Here is a 22,020-nt window from a genome sequence, read left to right as displayed (position 1 = left end):
TGTAATTTATGCCAACTACAATTATTAATTATTTACTATTTATTCCAAAAAAACATTTTCTTTTTTTGTTTTTATTCACCCATTGGTTTTCTTGTATTTTTTTTAAAAATTGTTTTGTTTTTTTTTTTCAATTATTTTATTATTTATTTGTTAAAATAATAGGGGTATTATAGGAATATTAAAAATAAGTGGCATTTTTATACAATTTGGTAGTTCGGGAGGCTACTTTAGTATCTTTTGAACATTGGAGAGTTATATTGCAAACGACTGGTACTTTGGGTGGCTTTTTTATATTTTTCTAAAAAAAAAATATACTTCCAATTTTTTCATTTTTATTTATTTATTTATTTATTTTAAATTTTTCTCTTATAATATTAACTAAAAATTTCTGTTTAATAAATTTTTATGATAAAGATCATTAAGTTGATATTTATCTTATAATTAATTATAAAATAATACAAAATCCAAAGATAATATAAGATCAATATAACTAAGGCACTAAGATAATATAAAAAGCTAACAGTTCAATTGAATGTTCGATTGAACCTTCAATTGTATCCAATTTGATCTATCAATTGATTATACCACAGTCAATCGAACTAATTCAGTAGGATCGATCAGACATTTGATTCTATCACGATCAATCAAACTAATTCATTATGATTGATCAGATGTTTGATCGAACGATTGATCCTAATGCGATCAATCGAACTAATTTATTAGGATCGATCAGATGTTTGATCGATCATTTAATCATATCACGATCGATCGAACTAATTCATTATGATCAACCGGATGTTTGATCGAACATTTGATCCCATTACGATCGATCAGACTAATATGTAATAGTATCGATCGGAATTGATTTTATCAGATGTTTGATTGAACCTTCAATCATGTCAAGTTTTATTGATTGTATCCCGATCAATTTAAGTAATGCACTAATATAATATAAAATGCTTAGACTTCAATTCAATGTTCGATCGAACATTTAATTTGTTTGAATTTTGTTCAATCATTTGATCTTACCACGATCGATCGAATGAATGCACTAGGTAGGACCAATCGGATGTCTGATCAAACATTCAATTTCAATTGTTTCAATCATTTGATCTTATCACGATCAATCGAACTAATTCATTATAACTGATCGGATATTTGATCAAACCTTCAATTTCAATTGTTTCAATCATTTGACCTTATCACGATCAATCGAACTAATTCATTATGATTGATCGGATATTCGATCAAGCCTTCAATTTCAATTGTTTCAAGTTTGATCGATCATTTGATCCTATCATGATTGATTGAACAAATGTACTTGATTAAACGGATGTTTGAACGAACCTTTAATTTCAATTGTTTCAATTTTGATTGTCTCTTGATCCTATCATTTGATTGTATCACTATCGAAGTTGTTGTACATTATGCAATAGAAATTAAAAAATAAAAAAAAAATAAAAAAATATATATATATATATATTATATTCTGTTTTTACAATCGATCGCATACTTGTTGCGATCGATCGCAGTAATCGAATTTTGGCTTTGAACATTCTGTTACTGCGATCAATCGCATCTTGGGTGCGCTCGATTGCACATCATCCACAACACACACACTGCTGTCCGAATGCGATCGAGCGCACTCGGACAGCACACCACGTGACCTATTTTAGGTCACTTTCCCCCCACACCCCACATATTTTTCTTCTCCAAGCACCCACCTCCGGCACTCCTCCACCGTTTTCCACCACTCCTCCACCGTTTTTCACCACCTCTACCACACAGCCACCACACGGTTCTCTCCTCCGGCAACCATACCACCAACTTTTCACCACCTCTACTTTACACCTCGTTCCCCATTCCCATCAACACCCCAACGCCAATCACTTCTCCAACTTTTTTTTTTCTCATATTTCTGCAATTGTAGGTGTTCATCCACCCACATTGCTTTCTTGTGGTTGGATTTTGGTGTTTTTGCAGGGGGTTTTGAGCGGAGTTGCTTTGTTTTGCAATTTTGGCTATCTCTAGTGCACACCAGGTGTTCGACAAAAGTCCCCAATCAAGCTCATCATGCCAAGAACTTGAGCTTCGTCCTCCCAAGGGTCCGATACCCAAGCCATTTCTCCCCCGCCCACTTTTGAGGAGCGGGAGCTGCTATTTGAGACCACCTTCGCCATTCGTGAAGACTTTCAAAATCTTGAGGCAACTCAATGGGCAGTCACCGAATTCAAGTGTCGGGGGCTCAAGAAGCTTTTCAAGCCGGTCACCTCCACTGCCTACAAAAAATTGGTGATCGAGTTCTATGCCCGCTTGTCCCATGCGACAAGCCGGCTGCCCTCTCTTCCAAAGTGCAAGGCCAAGCTATTGAAGTGACAAGGGCCGGCATTGCCACTGTACTTCAATGCAATGATGAGCACCCTCCAGAAACAGCACAGCTTGCCAAGCAACCGCCCAGATTCTATATGGTGGAAATCATTGAGGACATGTGCCAAGGGCAATATGCCGATGCCCATCATAATGCTGGCAGCCGCTCCAAGCTACCTCAATGGCTCTGGTTTGTGGACTCCATATTGCACCGTAATGCCTTTTCCTTGAGGCACAAGACTCAGAGGCGGGATCAATTTCTCCAAACCCTCTACGCCTTCCATAAAGATGCCTGGTATTCCATTCCCGATATCATTTGGAACCAAATTCACAAATTTTTGAATGGAGTACACATTCGAGGAGAGGAGTCCACACACTCATGGGGGTTGCCTTTCCCATATACTTAATCACCTACATCCTCCAGAAGAAAGGTATGAAGGGCACCGCAGCTGATGAGCTAGTCACTACTACTCCCATCTTTGGTATTCACCAATGGAACAAGAGTTGCTCCCATATGCCCCGGGCACCTCCAGCACCAGCAACTGGTGCGGAAGCAAGCGAGGCCGAGCCAATGGCAGAAGATGAACCAGCCGCTGAGCCAGAAGCAGTAAAGGAGGAGGCCCCGATCATTTTTCATGCAGCACAGTACCGCTCACTTAGTGAAGAAATGGCGGGCCTTCAGAAAGAGTTGGCTAATCAAAGAAAGGAGGCTCAGGAAGATAAAGTCCTAATGGATCAAAGATTAGCTACCTTAGAAGAATTGATGCAGTCCATTCTCAGACGTTCGCCACCACCAATAGGAGCATCATCTTCTGGACAACATTGAGCAGGGACCACCGTCTGGCTAAAGACGTTAAACTTAGCGCTCATGGGAGGCACCTCATAGTTTATCTTTTTATTTTGTTTTGTGTGTTTTACGTTAATCTTTTTATTTATCTTTAGTTTTGTTTCTTTTTACTTGTTTTTGTGTTTTCTTATTTTGCAGGGACAAGTCTGCTTCGATCCAAGTTTGGGGGTGTGCCATGAGCCATGCTTCCTAAGACTATGTCGTCCATGTCCCAGGTACACTCTTTCCTTAATTTAGACACATTGGGGACAATGTGTCATTTAAGTTTGGGGGTATGGGCACACATGTTGTTCACACACACTTTGTCCCAATTTCATGTTATTTGTTTTGTGTGTTTGTTTATTTATTTGAAAAAAAATAAAAATAAAAAGAAGAATTTTGATTTGGTTAATGTCATGGTTAGTTTAGTTTCGTAGCCTTTTTAACTCAAGTTAGTAGATTCTTAGGGGTGTCTCTACACCTAATGCCCTAAAACCATCTGGTTTGAGAGTCATTGGCCTAACACTCATTACAGGAGTTGATTAGAAAGCTTAAGGGAATCATACATTGCACAACCTGAGTGAAAACGAAGAAAAAGAAAGTTATGCCATAGATATTCATTATGATGGGAATTTCAGTGAACTTTGAGATATTGAGACTTTGCACATTGGAATTAATTGGAAACTTCATATTTATGTGCTAGTTCACTTTACACTGTCTCGAACTTGTGATGACTTAGCTTATCTTTTGTAAGTAACTAGACTCTAAAATTCCAATTCATTGTGAAGATGGAGTTTGTCTTTTTAAACTTGCCAATGAATGAAAATCATGGTTTTGAGTGACACTTGAATTTTGGATAACATAACTTGTGCATAATGTTTGTGGGTAACATTTCTGGAAAACCCTCATGAGACTTCCCTCATCCTCTAGGGAATGCCTAGGGGTTTAAAAGGCTTGTTGTTGTATATGTTAAATGCAATCCTACATCTCAGGAAAGATTGATTTATCTTTTTGCTTTCTGTTTTTCATTTTGTTTTTAGTTTCGTATTGCTAATGGACTAGCAATATGTGAGTTTGGGGGTGTGATAAGTGCTAAAATATATGTATTTTAGCCCCTTAATTTATATTTGTTAATTCCTTAGTTTTGTTAGTTTGAGCAATTTTATTTCCTTTTTGTATTTTCTTTGTTTTATAGGTTTTTGGAAGAAAATGAAGCACTTCTAGAAAATTTGAGCATAAAAGACAAAATTGGGAAAAGCTAGAGGTTTTGATAGTACGATCGAGCGCCCAAAGCCAAGGAGTGAGCGCGAGGCGTGCGCTCGAGCGCAGAAGAAGAAACTCGAGCGGAGGTGTGTGATCGAGCACACAACTCCCATGATCGAGTACACTCATGCGCTGGAAGAAATACAGATGCGGCCAGGACTTCCTTTTCCTTCCAAATTAGGGTTTTCCAAGTCCTAGTACAACTAGGACTAAACCCTACGATTTTGCTAGCTTTACTTGGGTTTTTAGGATTTTTCTAAGCCTATAAATAGACCTCTAAGGCTCATAACTAGGGAGATAACTTTGGAGAGGAGAATTTGTAGGCTACTTCTAGGAGTGGTTTTCGGTTCTTTCTTTTCCCTTTATTTTAATTATATGTAACTAATTACTTTAGTATGGCTAGATTGAAGCCCTAATTATGTTTCTTTAATATTTCAATATTTACGCCTTTGTGATAATCATATTGTGATGCTAAACTGGATTAATTCCAGCTTTATTGAATTCCTCGTATGAATGTGTGTGGCCAACATATGCATATGGTATGGATTAGTTATTTGAGTCAATTTGGTTGATCGAGTCCTGGGCTTAATAGAGTGACAACAGAATCTCCTCATGAGTTCTTGGGTTAATCAACATGGAAAACCGAGAGTAGACACCCATGCCCTAGGTTCTTGTGTTTGTCGATTTCCATAGATTTCTGCTTTCTTAAAGAACAACTTAGTAGACACCCATGCTAAATTCTTTAAGAAATAAAAGAATTAAAGTAGACACCCATGCCTAATTCGTCGCTTAGGGAGATCAATAGCTTAAGGAGTAGACACTCATGCCCTTAGGTTGGCAAACTTTAGGTATTCATAATATGATTAGAACATTGGTATATTGTTATATTATTGAGCATGATTAGTGGTGGATATCAAAACCCTACCTTCTCATTTATCTTTATTCCTTTTTCATAGTATCAATTTCGTGACAAAGTTGATATTTTAATAAATTCTAAGCAAAATCAACAATCTCCATGGGAACGATCTCGTACTTGCACCCTATACTATTGTCTTGATCTTGTGCACTTGCGAGTAAAACGTATTGAACATGGCAGGAGGCCATTCTAGCAGAACGATGAGCGGCTAAACTTGTAATAGGGTGTCGATATAGCCCTTTCTAAGTAACAATGGTTTAATTGTATTTTAATTTTGGTTTTTCTATATGTGTGATGGTTGTATGATTATGAGAATTTATCTTTAATGTTTATATTCAATCATTATGAAATTCTTCTCTTGTCTTAGAATGCTTTTTGTATTGATTAAACTCTATCATTCATATTTTTAGGGATTATATAAATGATTGTTATACAACAGTTTTAACTGACACATGATTAAAAGGGTTTGATAGGCCATGCCTATAGAAGGAGAATTACTCTACACTCTAGCTTAGTGTGTAATTGTTGTACCCAATACTAGCTAGCATCAGCAGTGCAATCGAGCGCACCTGTACAAACTTGCCAGTTTCCAGCAACTGCAGCACCGAATTTCCAACACACGTTTGGGTTGTTTGTGAGCTTTAACTTTCTGTGTTAGTTTTTTATTTTATTTTATTTTATTGTTATTTCTATTTTAGTTTATGTTGGGTTGCCTTTCTTTGTCTTTGCCTTTAATTGCTTATGACCCCGACATTGAGCACACTCTTAGACAACTTAGAGCCGAAAGGAATTCTAATTTGCCAAGAGAGCACACCACTGAGACCATGGGCAATGGTAACCCTGTGGCTTTGAGAGATCACTATCTCCCACCACACACACTTCCCCCACATGTCTCAGGCTGCCGGACATTACGGTAGCCCACTATGAGATTAAGCCTAGCACTATACAAAGTCTACCATCTTTCTTAGGGCTTAGCAATGAAAATCCTTATGACTTCCTCAATGAATTCTTAGCAATTTGTTCCACCATTAAATTGACTGGATTCACTGAGGATGCTCTAAGGATGCGTCTCTTTCCTTTCTCCCTCAAGGAGAGAGCCGAACATTGGTTTAGTTCCTTAGCACCCAATTCCATTACTTCTTGGGCTGAATTGCAACAAGAATTTCTTTAAAAGTATTTTCCCATAGGAAAGACGAATGACAATAGGAGAGCTATCACTAGTATTTCCCAATATAAGGGCGAGGAATTCCATGAGACCTGGGAGAGACTGAGGGACCTTCTTAGATCATGACCACACCATGCTGTCCCGAAATGGCAGCTTGTGCAAAGCTTCTATGATGGCTTGACCGAGCCTCATAGACAAATGGTAGACGCATCCTATGGGGGGACATTTATGTTAAAGAGTGAGGATAAAGCATGGGCCCTGTTTGAAAATTTGAGTAGAAATTCTATTCATCATGCTTCCACTAGACATAGGGCACCCGCACCTAAAGAACCAAAGACCGACGGTCTCTTCCTAGTTGATGCTATCACTAGGAAGTTAGATCAATTGATGGTTGTTGGTCTTGCAGCTAATTCTGCTCACATGCACACATAGCCTGAACCATGCTCATTTTGTTCTAGTCCTATGCATCATATGAGTGACTATCCTACTGCTAGAAATTATGCTAATGTTTCTAATGAGCAGGTCAATGCAACATTCTCCCAACCAGGTAATGATCCGTAGTCCAATACTTATAACCCAGGGTGGAGAAATCATCCAAACTTCTCACGGAAGGCCCAAGCTCTTGGGTTGCACAATCAAGCTCAATCTAACAGGCAACCCTATCAACCTTCTTCCACATACCGGCCTCCACAGCTATCAGGCCACACTAGCCCCTCGGTTGGATTCTGACTTTCAAGAGAAGATATGGAACCTTATGAGTGAGATGAATCAGACTCTAAAAGCTCACCAAGAGATAATGAAATCTCAACAGGAGATCAGCACTTATCATGGACTACACCACTTCGCTTAGGGATTTGTTCGCACCAGTTGCGACAAACTCCCCTTCGTACATAGTGTTGCCACCAACCAATGCCGCCCAATTCGATTTGAAGCCATACTTCCATGGCCTAGAACTTGAAAATCCTTACAATCATGTAAAGAAATTCAAGGACATTTGTGCCACCTTCAAATTTTTGAATTTCTCTGAAGAGTCTGTCCACCTTAGACTCTTCCCTTTCTCACTACACGATAAAGCTAGGGCATTGTTGGACCCCAACACGCTCGGATCCATTACATCTTGGGAGATCTTGTTGAGCAAGTTTTACAACAAGTTCTTCCCAACGTCAAAAGTGAATGAGAGCAGTAAGGAAATTAGCTCTTTCACTCAGGAGGAAGATAAGAAGTTCTCTAAGAGTTGGGAACATTTTAAGGATCTACTGATAAAGTGCCCTCCGCAAGGATATGAGAAGTGGAGACTCGTTCAGTTCTTCTACCAAGGATTGACTCAATCCAATCGTAGCATGATCGAGTCAATGAACAGAGGGGCATTTTTAAGTCTGACAGGGAATGAAGCGTATAATGCATTAGAGAAGTTGTCTGACAACTCACAGCAGTGGGATTTTTCGAGTTGTCAAGACTGGTCCACTCATGCTCCCAAGAAAGGAGGCATCTATGAGATTAAGGAGGACACTGATTTGAGGATAAAGATAGATGCCCTTACCAAGAAGATCGACGCTCTCGCTGTGGGCCAGTCCATTAATGCTATCAACACTTTCAATGTTGATAGCTATTCCATCTATGCTAGTCCTATGCATTTAGCACAGAATTGTCCATATATGTTGGCTTTTGCCGAGTATCCTATGGAACAAGTGAACGCTTTCAACAACTATAGGAAGCAGTCAAATGGACCATACTCTGAGACATACAATCCAGTGTGGCGGAACCACCCTAATTTCTCATGAAAGCAAAACCAACCGGTGAATCAGGGAGGAGCCCTTCATCATTCTCACAATCAATACCCTCCCAGATTTCTTCCACCGGTTCCGACTCATGGTTGCTCGGCCCAGCCAGCGCCATCACCTTCTTACCACGCTCCCACTCAAGCGCCAGCGTCGATTTCACAATCATTAGAGGAAACTGTATGGATTTCATGAAGATGATCAGCCAATCCATCAGTGAAGTGAGGAGCGCAACAATGGTAAACACCCAAGAAATTGCCAAGCTAAAGAGTCAGATGGGTGAAATCGCAAGTCACTTGGGTGAAGAGAGAAGGGAAAGTTCCCTAGTTAGCCTATGCCCAACCTGAAGGGATAGTATGCAGTTGGAAGTTCTTTGGAACTTGCGCACGGGCAGGAGCAGGTGCAATCAATTGTCACACTAAGGTCAGGGAGACAAGTGGACAATCAAGTGGTTCTGCCTGAAGAGAACCCAACTGTGCCACAAGGGCAAGAGTGTGGCAACAAGGAGAAGAGAGATGCTGAGCCATCTAAAGGAACACCAACTATTGAGGACCTTCCTAGGTCATTTGTGCCTAAAGCACCTTACCCTGAAAGGTTGCAAGCACCTAAGAAATGAGGGAAGTTTGAGGACATTCTGGAGGTATTCAAGCAAGTCCAAATCAATATCCAATTTTTGGATGCCATCCGGCAAGTGTCGTAATATGCCAAGTTCTTGAAGGACTTGATAACTGTCAAGAGGAAGACAAATGTCACATAGAAGGCATTCTTGACCGAGCATGTTAGCTCAATCCTGCAATACAAGTTGCCCATCAAGTACAAGGACCCTAGGTGTCCTACTATCTCTTGCATGATCGGAGTCAGTCGTATTGAGAGGGTGTTATTGGATCTTGGAGCGAGTGTACATCTTTTGCCCTACTCAGTCTACTTACAGTTGGGGTTATGTGAATTAAAGCCCACATTGATGACACTCCAATTGGTTGACCGATAGTGAAGGTTCCATGGGGAATAATCAAGGATGTCTTGATTAAGGTGGATAAATTTTATTTCCCCATGGATTTTCACTGTGCTAGCTAGACACAGAGCCAATTTCAAATGTTGGGATTCCAATACCGGTAATTCTAGGGTGACCAATCCTAGATACAGCTAACGCCCTAATAAATTGAAGGATGGCGGTAATGAAGATCTCCTTTGGAAATATGAAAGTGAAGCTGAATATCTTTCATATCAGCAAGCAACCACTAGAATTTGATGAAGTAAGAAATGTATGATTGATAGAGGAGATCATGGAGGGCACTGTTGAAGAATCAAGCATGGAGGACCCCCTGGAAGCATGCCTAGCTCAGTTTGGAGATGATTTGGATTTAGACAAGTTACTTGAGTAGGCAGAAGTGAGTTTGGAGAATGCTCCTCTGGTGAGTAGTGAGAAGGAGGAGGCATCAGTACCCGAGCCTCTCAAGAAGGAACTTTAGCCTTTACCGGATAACCTCAAGAATAAGTTCCTCGGTCCAGCAGAATCTTTGCCTGTGATCATAGCTTCTGATTTAGTTGGTGCTCTAAAAGATAAGTTGTTGGATGCTTTGAGAGAGCACAAGGAAGCTATCAGTTGGACCATTGAAGACATAAAAGGGATAAGCCACTCAGTGGTGATGCACAAGATACATATGAAGGAAAATGCCAAGCCATTGAGGGAGCCACAGAGAAGGCTTAACCCAGCTATGTAGGAAGTGGTGAGAGTAGAAGTGATTAAGCTATTGGATGCAAGCATCATCTATCCAATTTCTGACAGCAAGTGGGTAAGCCCAATTCAAGTAGTGCCTAAGTGGCCTGGATTGATGGTAGTCAAGAACAAGGATGACGAGTTGGTCCCAACTCATGTTCAACCAGGATGGAGAGTTTGCATAGCCTACTGCAATCTAAATGCCTCCACCAAGGAGGATCATTTTCCACTCCCATTCATTGATCAGATGATGGAGCGCTTAGCTAGGCATGAATATTACTACTTTTTGGATGGTTATTCGGATATAACCAGGTCTTTGTGGACCCCAAAGATCAAGAGAAGATGACGTTTACCTGTCCTTTTAGGACGTTTGTCTACCGTCGCATGCCCTTTGGGTTATGCAATGCACTTGCCACTTTTTAGCGGTGCATGATTAGTATTTTTCTAACATGGTAGAACGTTTCCTTGAGATTTTCATGGATGACTTTTCCCTCTTCGGTTCATCATTTGAGGAGTGTTTGCACCGGCTAACTTTGGTCTTAGTGTAGTGCAAGGAGAATCTGGTGCTTAATTGAGAGAAATGCCATTTCATGGTAAAGCAAGGCATTGTACTGGGGCACGTCATCTCTCAACATGGGATTGAGGTTGACAAAGTGAAGGTGGATTTGATCTCCAACCTTCCACCCCCTACGTATAGTGAAGGAGGTTCGTTCATTTTTGAGCCATGCAGGATCTACAGGCGATTTACACATGACTTTAGCAAAATCGCCAGGCCCTTGAGCAAGTTGTTGGTTAAGAAACCCCCCATTTGCATTTGATGAGGACTACAAGAAAGCATTTGAGGAATTGAAGAGAATTTTGACGTCCACACCCAACTAGGTTTTAACATTTGAGATCATGTGTGACCCGTCAGATTATGCAGTAGGAGTTGTTTTGGGGCAGCATGTTGATAAACTCCCCCACGTCATCTTCTATGCAAGCAGGACACTCAACTACTACACAACTGAAAAGGAATTGCTTACGGTCATTTTTGCTTTGGACAAGTTTAGATCCTACTTACTTGGATCTAAAGTCATTATCTATTCAGATCATGCGGCATTGAAGTATCTTTTCTCTAAAAAGATGTTAAATCTCGCCTCATCCAATGGATCTTGCTGTTGCAAGAATTTGGCATAGAGATTCGGGATAAGAAGGGTTCCAAAAATGTGGTGTCTGATCATTTGTCGAGGTTGACTGTAGATTTTGCTGAAGATGCCACCCCCATCTCTAAGACCTTCCCTGATGAGCAATTGATGCATATTACTCACACAACTGCACCATGGTTTGTTGATACAGTAAACTATCTTGTCACCAACCAAATGCCCTTGCATTGGGGCGACAAGATAAATCCAAGTTTATGGCCATGGTGAAGTACTTCCTTTGGGAAGATCCTTATCTGTTCAAGTATTGTCTCGATCAGATCATTAAGAGGTGTATTCCTGAGCATGACCAATCCAATGTTATCTCTTTTTGTCATGATCAAGCCTATAGAGGCCATTTCAATGCTAACAAGACCGCTAGGAAGATTTTGCAATGTGGATTTTATTGGCCTACCCTGTTCTATGATTCTCATGCATACTATGCCGCATGTAGGTGTTGCCAGAAGCTAAGGAGTATCTCTAGGAGGAATATGATGCCCCTCAACTCCATTCTAATTGTCGAGATTTTTTATGTGTGGGGCATTGATTTTATGGGACCTTTTCCGAACTCCTTTGGTTTCCTCTATATCCTTGTTGCTGTGGACTACGTGTCCAAATGGGTGGAGGCTGTTGCACGCAAGACCAATGGCCACAGAGTTGTAGTCCAATTTTTAAAGGACACTATCTTTGCTCATTTTGGTACACCTCGAGCAATCATAAGTGATGGGGGCAAGCATTTTTGCAACATGAGTTTTGATTAGCTGATGAAGAAGTATTTCATCACACATAAAGTTTCCACCCCTTATCATCCACAGAAGAGTGGACAAGTGGAGATTTCAAATCATGAGATTAAGAGAATTTTGGTGAAGACTGTCAATCCTACACGAAAAGATTGGTCTCTGCGATTGAATGATGCGTTGTGGGCTTACCATACAGCTTTCAAGACCTCGATTGGCATGTCTCCATATCGTCTTGTCTATGGCAAAGCATGTCACCTTCCTGTGGAGTTGGAGCATAGAGCATTCTGGGCCATCAAGCAGCTGAACTTCAATCCTATGAAGGCTGGCTCACAAAGGAAGCTCCAACTCAGTGAATTACAGGAGCTGAGGAATGATGCATATGATTGTGTAAGGTCATATAAGGCACAGATGAAGAAGGCTCATGAATAGAGCATTTTGAGACGATCTTTTGAGCTTGGTTAGAAAGTCCTTTACAATTCACGCTTGCATCTTTTTCCAGGCAAGCTCAAATCTCGGTGGACAGGCCCATTTATCATTCGGTCTGTTTTTCCTCATGGGGCCATTGAGATTGAGGATCCAAAGAATAGTAACACATTTAGGGTAAATGGACAAAGGCTGAAACCATTCTTGGAGTTGGAGAGTTCAGATATTGAGACGACACTATTGGAGGATCCTACTTATCCGAAATGATGGTCGTCTGTTATGGAGAGTCTAGCTGAAGACTAAAAACTTAACGCTTGTGGGAGGCAACCCTCACCCTTTTATTCCTTATCATTTGATATTGTTTGTTTGTTTTTTTTTTTTTTTTTTATGTGTTTTTCAGGATAAGTGTCTGCTATTCAAGTTTGGGGGAGCGTTCTCATATGTTACACCCGACTTATGCCACCCATTTCAGTATCGTATTTCTGGACACATTGGGGACAATGTGTAAATTTAGTTTGGGGTGAGGTAGACATTTCTGTCTTTTTCTTATTATTTTTGTTGTTTTTGTGAATAATAAAAAATAAAAAATAAAAAAAATAAATTTTGTTATATTGTTGATTGAGCATAGGTAACACCTATACTGTGGTTTGCATGTCATTGGTCTATTTAGCATCTTGAACACAACATGCCATTAGGAATCTGAGTCTTTTGACTCATTGCTGGATTAGAGAGACTTCACATGTTTGAGTTTATCATCACAAGCACACTAGTATAGAATTTGTGAGGTACAAGATTTGACTTGATTAGAGTGTACCTTGAGATTAGTAGGATGAAGTGTGATGAAACCTTGGCTTGAATAATTAAAAAAAAAAAAATCAGTTTGAAGCTTCTCATTAAGTAACCGGATCTCATGTCTCACTAAGCATTGAGTGTTCATGTAAAAATATGAGAAATTCAATTTGGTTAATTGTATGGCTAGTTTGGCTTCGTAACCTTTTTGACTTGAGTAATTAAGCCCTTAAGGATGTTTCTACATCTAGTGCCTTAAAATCATCTGGTTTGGGAATCATTGGCCTAACACTCATTACATAGGTCAATTAGAAAGCTTAAGGAAGTCGAGCATTGCACAGCCTACACAAAAATGCATGTCTTGATTTCAACCTTGGTTGTTTTCATCTGAGTGAATTCCTATGACTTTTTAAGTACACCTAACTTTGAGAAAAAAAATTGAAGCCTCATGATTGTATGTTAGACTCACAGTGCACTTTTTGTAACATGTGTTGTCTAAAAATTTCATCTTTGAGTTGAATGATTTGTGATTGATTTGATGATATGATTGTGGTGTTCACATTGTTAAACCTGCTCATGATGTAAGAACCATGTGTTTGTGTGGAAATTTGTGTTTATCAATGACAGTGCGAAAAATGTTTGTGGGTATCATTGCTGTTAAACCCTCACGATACTTCACTCGTCCTCTAGGGATGCCTAGGGGTTTAAAAGGCTTGTTATATATGCTAAATACAATCGTCTCTCCCACGACAGCGGATTTATGTTTCATTTTGTTTTTGCTAAGGGATCAGCAAAATGTAAGTTTGGAGGTATTTCATGAGTGCCAAATATTGCATATTTGGGCCCCTTAACTTGTATTTGTTAAAACCTTAGCTTTCTTATTTTCTGATGTTTTTGGGTAGTTTTGGTGTTTTAGTGTTTTGCAGGTCATTGAGAGAAAACTGCAGTCTTTGGTGTGAAAATTGTGAAGAAGGTGAGGAAGAGCATCTCTGGAAGTGCGCTCGAGCGCAGGAGACCGCGATTGAGCGCACTCGAACAATCACCCAAACTCACAACATCACAGAGCCTTGAAGCATGCTCGAGTGTGCTTGAGTGCACCCGGGCTAACCTGGCAGCGCTGAAGCCCTAGGTTTTAGTATTTATATCACTTTTTCTTTTATAAAACACATGTTGGGAGGTGCTGTAGAGAGCATATTTTTTACTTTTTGTCGTTCTAAGGCTTTTGCTACGTTTCTCTTTATAAGTTTTACATTTCTTATGGTTTTAATTCATTTTGATATGAGTTTGGTAATCATGAGAGGTTAAAACCTTCAACTAAGGTCGAAGATGAAGCCTCGTCATTGATAAACAAACACATTCTTGTCATTTTATTTATACAATTCCAATGTTTAATCAAATTGTTGTTCGAATTCAATTCAATTGCTTAATTCATTTCATTTGATTGAATGTTGTGTCTTTTATTCATAAAAAGTTGGATATTCGTTGTGTTTCACCCATGGATACATTGAATGATTCGATTGAGAACGTATATCCATTGTGATTCGTATATCAAATGGATACAGTGGATGATTTGATCTTAATTGGATATTCATTGTGATTCGTTTAACGGTTGGATTCATCGAATGATTTAATATGCATTTTTACGAACTTTGAACAATGTATAAAACTTATTCTTTGTCAGTTGTATGTATAAAATGCAAGAATGTGTTGTTTAATTAGCGAGGTGGATTTGGAAAATTTTAGTGTTTTTCCATTAATTGTTTTTTAATCATTTTATTTAGTTTATTTTAATTTTGCACGACAAAATCACTCAAACTTCAGAACTAGGTTAAAATAGAATTAGTTTAAATAAAAAAAAAAAAAAATTGATTTTTGCAATATAACTCTCTGTGGTTCGACCTCACACTTGCACACGCTTTATTACACACGACTCGTGCGCTTGCAAGCTATTTAAATTTGCACACATCAATTCTTATTCATGAGCAAACTTAAAAAGACAAACACCATCATCACAATTAAAAAAAAAAATCCATAATCAAATCACTCAAAAATGGACAATTGAGACAACAAATATTCTGAAAAGTGCAAAGTGAAATTAGCATACAAACATGAAGCTTTTCAGCTTAAACTCAAGACAAGTTCCATGAAATTTGTAAGAATTCCTAACAGATGAAATAACCAAGGCAAGATATGTACATTATTATTATTATTATTATTATTATTATTATTATTATTATTATTTATTTATTTATTTATTTTTACAAGCTCTGCAATGTCTAACTCCTTTACGCTTTCTAATTGACCCATGTAACAAGTGTTAGGCCAATGACTCCCAAGCTAAATGACTTTAGGACACTAGATGTAGAACATCCCTAAGGGCTTATTAACTTAAGTCAAAAAAACTACAAAGCCAGACTAGCCATATCATAAATCAACTTTGAACATCGCACTTTTTGATTTGAACACTCAATGCTTAACGAGGCAAGAGATCCGGTTACTTAGCGGAAAACTCAACATAATCTTTCTTCACTTTTTCCTTCTTCTTCTTTTTTTTTTTTTTTTAATATATCTTGCAAGCCAAGGTTATTCATCAATAGGCCATCCAACAAATCTCAAATGGAACATGTTTAATCTCAAACATCATATCTCATAGAAAACATGCTAATGTACTCATAAAAAAATTATCTCAATACAAGTGAAATCTCCTTTTACCTGATGTACAAATTTAACTGTACTTGCAAGCGCACAAGTCGTTAGCAATAAAGTGTATGCAAGTGCGAGGTTGAACCACAAGGAGTTGTGTTGCACAAACCAATTTTCTAATTTAAATTAACCCTATTTCAACCCAGTTCCGAATTTTCAAATGGTATCGTGCAAAATAAAATAAACAAGGTGATTTAAAAAACAATTAATGGAAAAGCACTAAGGTTTTCCAAATCCGCCTCGCCAAAACAAACAACATATTCTTGCGTTTTATGTATACACCCGACAAACAATTGGTTTTATATATTGTTCAAATTTTGTAAACATGCATGTTAAATCATTCGATAAATCCAACCGTTAAACGAATTACAATGAATATAAAATTAAGATCAAATCATCCATTGTATCTGTAGATCACAATGGATATAAGTCTTAATCAAATCATTCGATGTATCCAAGGGTGAAATACAACGAATATAAAACTTTGCTTGAATAAATGACAAATCCTCCCTTTTATCCATAAATCACAATGGATATAAATCTGAATCAAATGAAATTAATCAAGCAATTGAATTAAATTTGAACAATTTTATTAAACATCAAATTGTATACATAATATGACAAGAACATGAATGTCTATCAATAACGAGGCTTCATCTTCAACCTTAATTGAAGGTTTTAGCCTCTCAAGATAACAAAAATCTTAACAAAATGAATTGACATCATGAAAAACGTAAAACTTACAATGGAAAATGAAGCAAAGTCTCTAGAACGACAAAAAGGTTGAAATATGGCTATCAACGGCGCCTCCACATGTCGGGTTATAAAAAATATGCTATAAATAATAAAAAAAAACTAGGGCTTCAACGCCACCAGGTCAACGTGAGTGCGCTCGATTGTACTCACAATGCGCTCGATCGCACTCAGGTCTTCAGGGCTTCTGCGGCGCAACACTTAAGCACCGCGTGCTAGGGCTGACATTCACGTGCGCTCCAGCATGTCGTGCATCGGCTTGAGCGCAAGTGCGCTCGATCGCACTACTAGGGGTTCTAAATTTCTTTGAAAATTTCCAGCTTCAAACAACAGTTTTCTCTCAATGACCTGCAAAACACGAAAACACCAAAACTAACCAAAAACATCCGAAAATAACAAAGCTAAGAGCTTAACAAATACAAGTTAAGGGGCCCAAATATACAATATTTGGCACTCATCAAATACCCCCAAACTTATATTTTGCTAGTCCCTTAGCAAAACAAATGAAAAACAACATCGAAACAAGAAATATAAGTCCGCTGTCGTGGGAGAAACGATTGCATTTAGCATATGCAACAAGCCTTTTAAACCCCTAGGCATCCCTAGAGGACAAGTGAAGTCTCATGAGTGTTTAACAACAATGATACCCACAAACATTTTAAGCACTATGTTATTGACAAGCAATGACTTCCACACAAACATATGGCTCACAAATCATAAGCAAGTTTAACCAAGTGAACACCACAATCATCAGGGCATTCAAAAATCATTCAACTCATAGCTCGAAAATTGAGACAGCACATGCTCCAATAAGTGCACAGTGGAAATTAACATAGACTCATGAGGTTTCAATTTTTCCCAAAGCTTGTGTACCTCAACACTCATAGGAATTCAATCAGATGAAAACAACCAAGGCTTTAAATCAAACTATGCATTATTTGTGCAGGTTGTGCAATGCTTGACTTCCTTAAGCTTCTAATTGACCTATGTAACGAGTGTTGGGCTAGCGACTCCCAAACTAGATGGTTTTAGGGCACTAGATGTAGAAACATCCTTAAGGGCTTAATGACTCAAGTCAAAATGAGCTATGAAATCAAACTAGCCATACAATCAATCAACTCGAATTTCTCATCTTTTTACATTAACACTCACTGCTTAGTGAGGCAAGAGGTCTGCTTACTCAATAAGAAACTCAAACTAATGATGATTTTTTTTTTTTTTTTTATTTTTAGCCAAGGTTTTCATAAACAAATCCTCCTATAAATCTCAAGACACACACTCCTCAAGTCAAATCTCATACCTCACGGACCCTATGCTAATGTGCATGTGATGAACAACTCAAACACGTGAAGTCTCTCTAAACCAACAGATGAGTCAAAAATTTTAGATTTCTAATGGTATGCAATGTTCAAGATGTTAAACAAACAAATAACATACAAACCACAGCTAAAGTGTAATCATGCTCAATCATTAACATAGAATTTTTTTTTTTTTTTTTTTAACAACAAAAAAATATAATCAAGAAACAGAAAGATAGAACTGTCTACCCTGCCCCCAAACTAAAATGGCACATTGTCCCCAAGGTGTTCAGAAATACAATACCAGATGGGTGGTGCAAGTCGGGTGTACATAGGAGAATGCTCCCCCAAACTTGAATGGCAGACACTTGACCTTAAAACACAACAAAAACAAAAATAAAACAGACAAACAAGATCAAATGACAAGGACAATAATGAGGGTTGCCTCCCACAAGCGCTAAGTTTTAAGTCTTCAGCCAGACTCTCCACAATAGACAACAATCACTCTGAATAACTCGGATCCTTCAACAATGTCGTCTCAATCTCCGTACTCCTCAACTCCAAGAATGGTTTTAATCTCTGTCCATTTACCTTGAAGGTGTTACCATTCTTTGGATCCTCAATCTCGATGGCCCCATGAGGAAAAACTGACCGAATAATAAATGGGCCTGTCCAACGAGATTTCAACTTCCCCAGGAAAAGATGCAGCCATGAATTATAAAGGATTTTCTAACCAGGCTCAAAAGATCGTCTCAAAATGCTCTGGTCATGAGCCTTCTTCATTTGTGCCTTATACATCCTTGCACAATCATAAGCATCATTCCCCAGCTCCTCTAATTTATTGAACTGGAGCTTCCTTTGTGAGCTAGCCTTCAAAAGATTGAAGTTTAACTGCTTGATGGCCCAATATGCTTTATGCTCCAACTCCACAAGAAGATGACATGCTTCTCGTACACAAGCCGACATGGTGACATCCCAATCGGGGTCTTTAAAGCTATCTGATATGCCCACAGTGCATCACTCAATCACAGAGACCAATCTTTTCTATTGGGGTTCATCGTCTTCTCCAAAATTCTCTTGATCTCGCGATTTGAAACTCCACTTGTCCACTTGTTCATGGATGATAAGGGGTGGCAACCTTATGCATGATGAAATACTTCTTCATCAGCTGCTCAAATATTCAGCTATAAAAATGCTTACCTCCATCACTTATAATTGCTCGAGAGGTACTAAAACGAGCAAAAATAGTGTCTTTCAAAAACTGGACCATAACTCTGTGGTCATTGGTCTTGCATGCAACCGCCTCCACCCATTTGGACACATAGTCCACAGCAACCAATATGTACAGATAGCCAAAAGAGTTTGGGAAAGGTCCCACGAAATCAATGCCCCACACGTCAAAAATCTCAATAATCAGAATAGGGTTGAAAGGCATCATATTCCTCCTAGAAATACTTCCTAGCTTCTGGCAATGCTCACAAGATGTGAAATAAGCATGAGCGTCTTGGAAAAGGGTAGGCCAATGGAATCCACCCTACAAAATCTTTGCAGCGGTCTTCTTAGCACTGAAATGGCCTCCACAAGAATGATCATGACAAAAGGAGATGATGTTGGATTGGTCATGTTCAGGTATACACCTCCTAATGATCTGATCGAAACAATACTTGAACAGGTAAGGATCATCCCAGAAAAAGTGCTTCACTATGGACAAAAATTTGGACCTATCTTGTCGCCCCCACTACGAAGGCAGTTGGCTGATGACGAGATAGTTCACTATGTCAGCAAACCATGGTGCAGGATTATGAGCAATGTGCATCAATTGCTCATAAGGGAAGGTCTATGAAATGGGTCTGGCATCCTCGATGTAATCCACAGTCAACCTAGATAAATGATCCGCCACCACATTTTTAGAACCCTTTTTGTCCCGAATTTCTATGCCGAACTCTTGAAGTAGCAAAACCCATTAGATGAGATGAGATTTAGCATTTTTTTGGAAAAAGATACTTCAGTGCTGCGTGATCGAAATAGATGATGACTTTAGATCCTAACAAATTCGATCTAAACTTGTCTAGCGTAAAAATGACTACCAACAACTCCTTCTCCATGGTGGAGTAATTGAGTTGTGCATCGTTCAGAGTCCTGCTTGTATAGTAAATGACATGGGGGAGTCTATCAACACGCTGCCCAAAATAGCTCCAACTGCATAATCTGAAGCATGACACATCATCTCAAATGGTACACTCCAGTTGCGTGGCTGACTAATGGGTGTGGACGTCAAAATTCTCTTCAGATCCTCAAATGCTATCTTGCAGTCCTCATTAAATACAAATGGGGCATCCTTCACCAATAATTTGCACAAGGGCCCAGTGATCTTGCTGAAGTCCAAGATAAATCACCTGTAAAATCCTACATGGCCTAGAAAAGGGCGAACCTCCTTTACCGTTCGTAGGGGTGGAAGGTTGGAAAGCAAAACCACCTACGCTTTGTCAACCTCAATCCCCCAATGAGATATGACGTGCCCCAATACGTTGCCTTGTTTCACCATAAAATGGCATATCTCCCAATTGAGCACCAGGTTCTTCTCCTTGTACTGTACTAATACCAAAGTCAGGTGGTGCAAACATTCATCAAAGGATGAACCAAAGACAGAGAAGTCATCCATGAAAATCTCCAAGAAACGCTTTACCATGTTAGAAAAAAATACTGATCATGCACCGCTGAAAAGTAGCGGGTGCATTGCATAACCCAAAGGGCATGCAATGGTAGGCGAATGTCCCCAAAGGACAGGTAAACACCATCTTCTCCTGATCTTTGGGGTCCACAGGGACATGGTTATATCCAGAATAACAATCCAAGAAGCAATAGTATTCATACCCAACCAAGCGCTCCACCATTTGATCAATAAATGGAAGTGGGAAATGATCCTTCCTAGTGGCAACATTCAACTTGCGGTAGTCTATGCATACTCTCCATCCTGATTGAATACGAGTTGGGACCAACTCATCATCCTTGTTCTTCACTACCGTCAATCTAGCCCGCTTGGGCACAACATGAATTGGACTCACCCACTTGCTATCAAAAATTGGATAAATGATCCCTGCATCGAACAACTTTATCACTTCAGTCCTCACAACCTCTTGCATAGCTGGATTGAGCCTCCTTTGTGGCTCCCTCGATGGCTTGGCATCCTCCTCCAAATGTATCTTGAGCATCGCCACCGAGGGGCTGATCCTCTTGATATCCTCAATTGTCTAGCCGATAGTTTCCTTGTGCTTTCTTAAAATGTCCAATAGTTTCTCCACCTAAGCATCAATCAAATCCGAAGCTATAATTATAGGCAAAGAATCTGATGGACCTAGGAACTTATACTTAACGTTGTCTGGTAGAGACTTAAGTTTCTTCTTGGGGGGCTCAGGTACAGCTGTCTTCTCCTTCTCACTTGTCTCCAGAGGAGCAGCCTCCAAAATAGCATCGGCTTGCTCAAGCAACTTATCCAAATCCAAGTCCTCTCCAAACTGAGCAAAGCATGCCTCTAGGGGGTCCTGCATGCTTGGTTCTTCAATAGTCTCCTCCATGATCTCCTCTATCAAGCATACCTATTGCACTTTATTGTATTCTAGTGGTTGATTTATGATATAAAAAATATTCAGCTCCATTGTCATATTTTCGAAGGAAATCTTCATCACCTCCATCCTACAATTGATCAGGGCGTTAGCCGTAGCTAAGAATGGTCACCTTAAGATTACCGGTATTTGAATCCCAACATTCAGAACCAGCTCTGTGTCTAGCACAATGAAATCCATGCGGAAATAAAATTTATCGACCTTAATCAAGGCATTCTCGATTATTCCCCATGGAACCTCTACTGACCTGTCAGCCAATTGGAGTGTCATCGATTTGGGCTTCAATTCTCCTAACCTCAATTATAAGTTGACTGAGCAGGACAAAAGATTCACACTTGCTCCAAGATCTAATAACGCCCTCTCAATACTACTGACTCCTATCATGCAAGAAATAGAAGGACACCCAGGGTCCTTGTACTTGGGGGCAACTTGCATTGCAGGATTGAGCTAACCTGCTCGATCAGGAATGCCTTCTTCGGAA

The 22,020-nt window shown here is 39.2% G+C and overlaps 1 pseudogene; it reads left to right on the top strand.

The window, feature by feature from the left end:
• Nucleotides 1-22,020, top strand: part of LOC132167192 (uncharacterized) — an 88,862-nt pseudogene that overhangs the window by 1,549 nt on the left and 65,293 nt on the right.

Source organism: Corylus avellana, chromosome ca1 (assembly GCF_901000735.1).
Source record: "Corylus avellana chromosome ca1, CavTom2PMs-1.0".
Classification (NCBI taxonomy): domain Eukaryota; kingdom Viridiplantae; phylum Streptophyta; class Magnoliopsida; order Fagales; family Betulaceae; genus Corylus; species Corylus avellana.
Note: the sequence above shows the minus strand (reverse complement) of the source record. Positions and strands in the feature narration are given on the sequence as shown.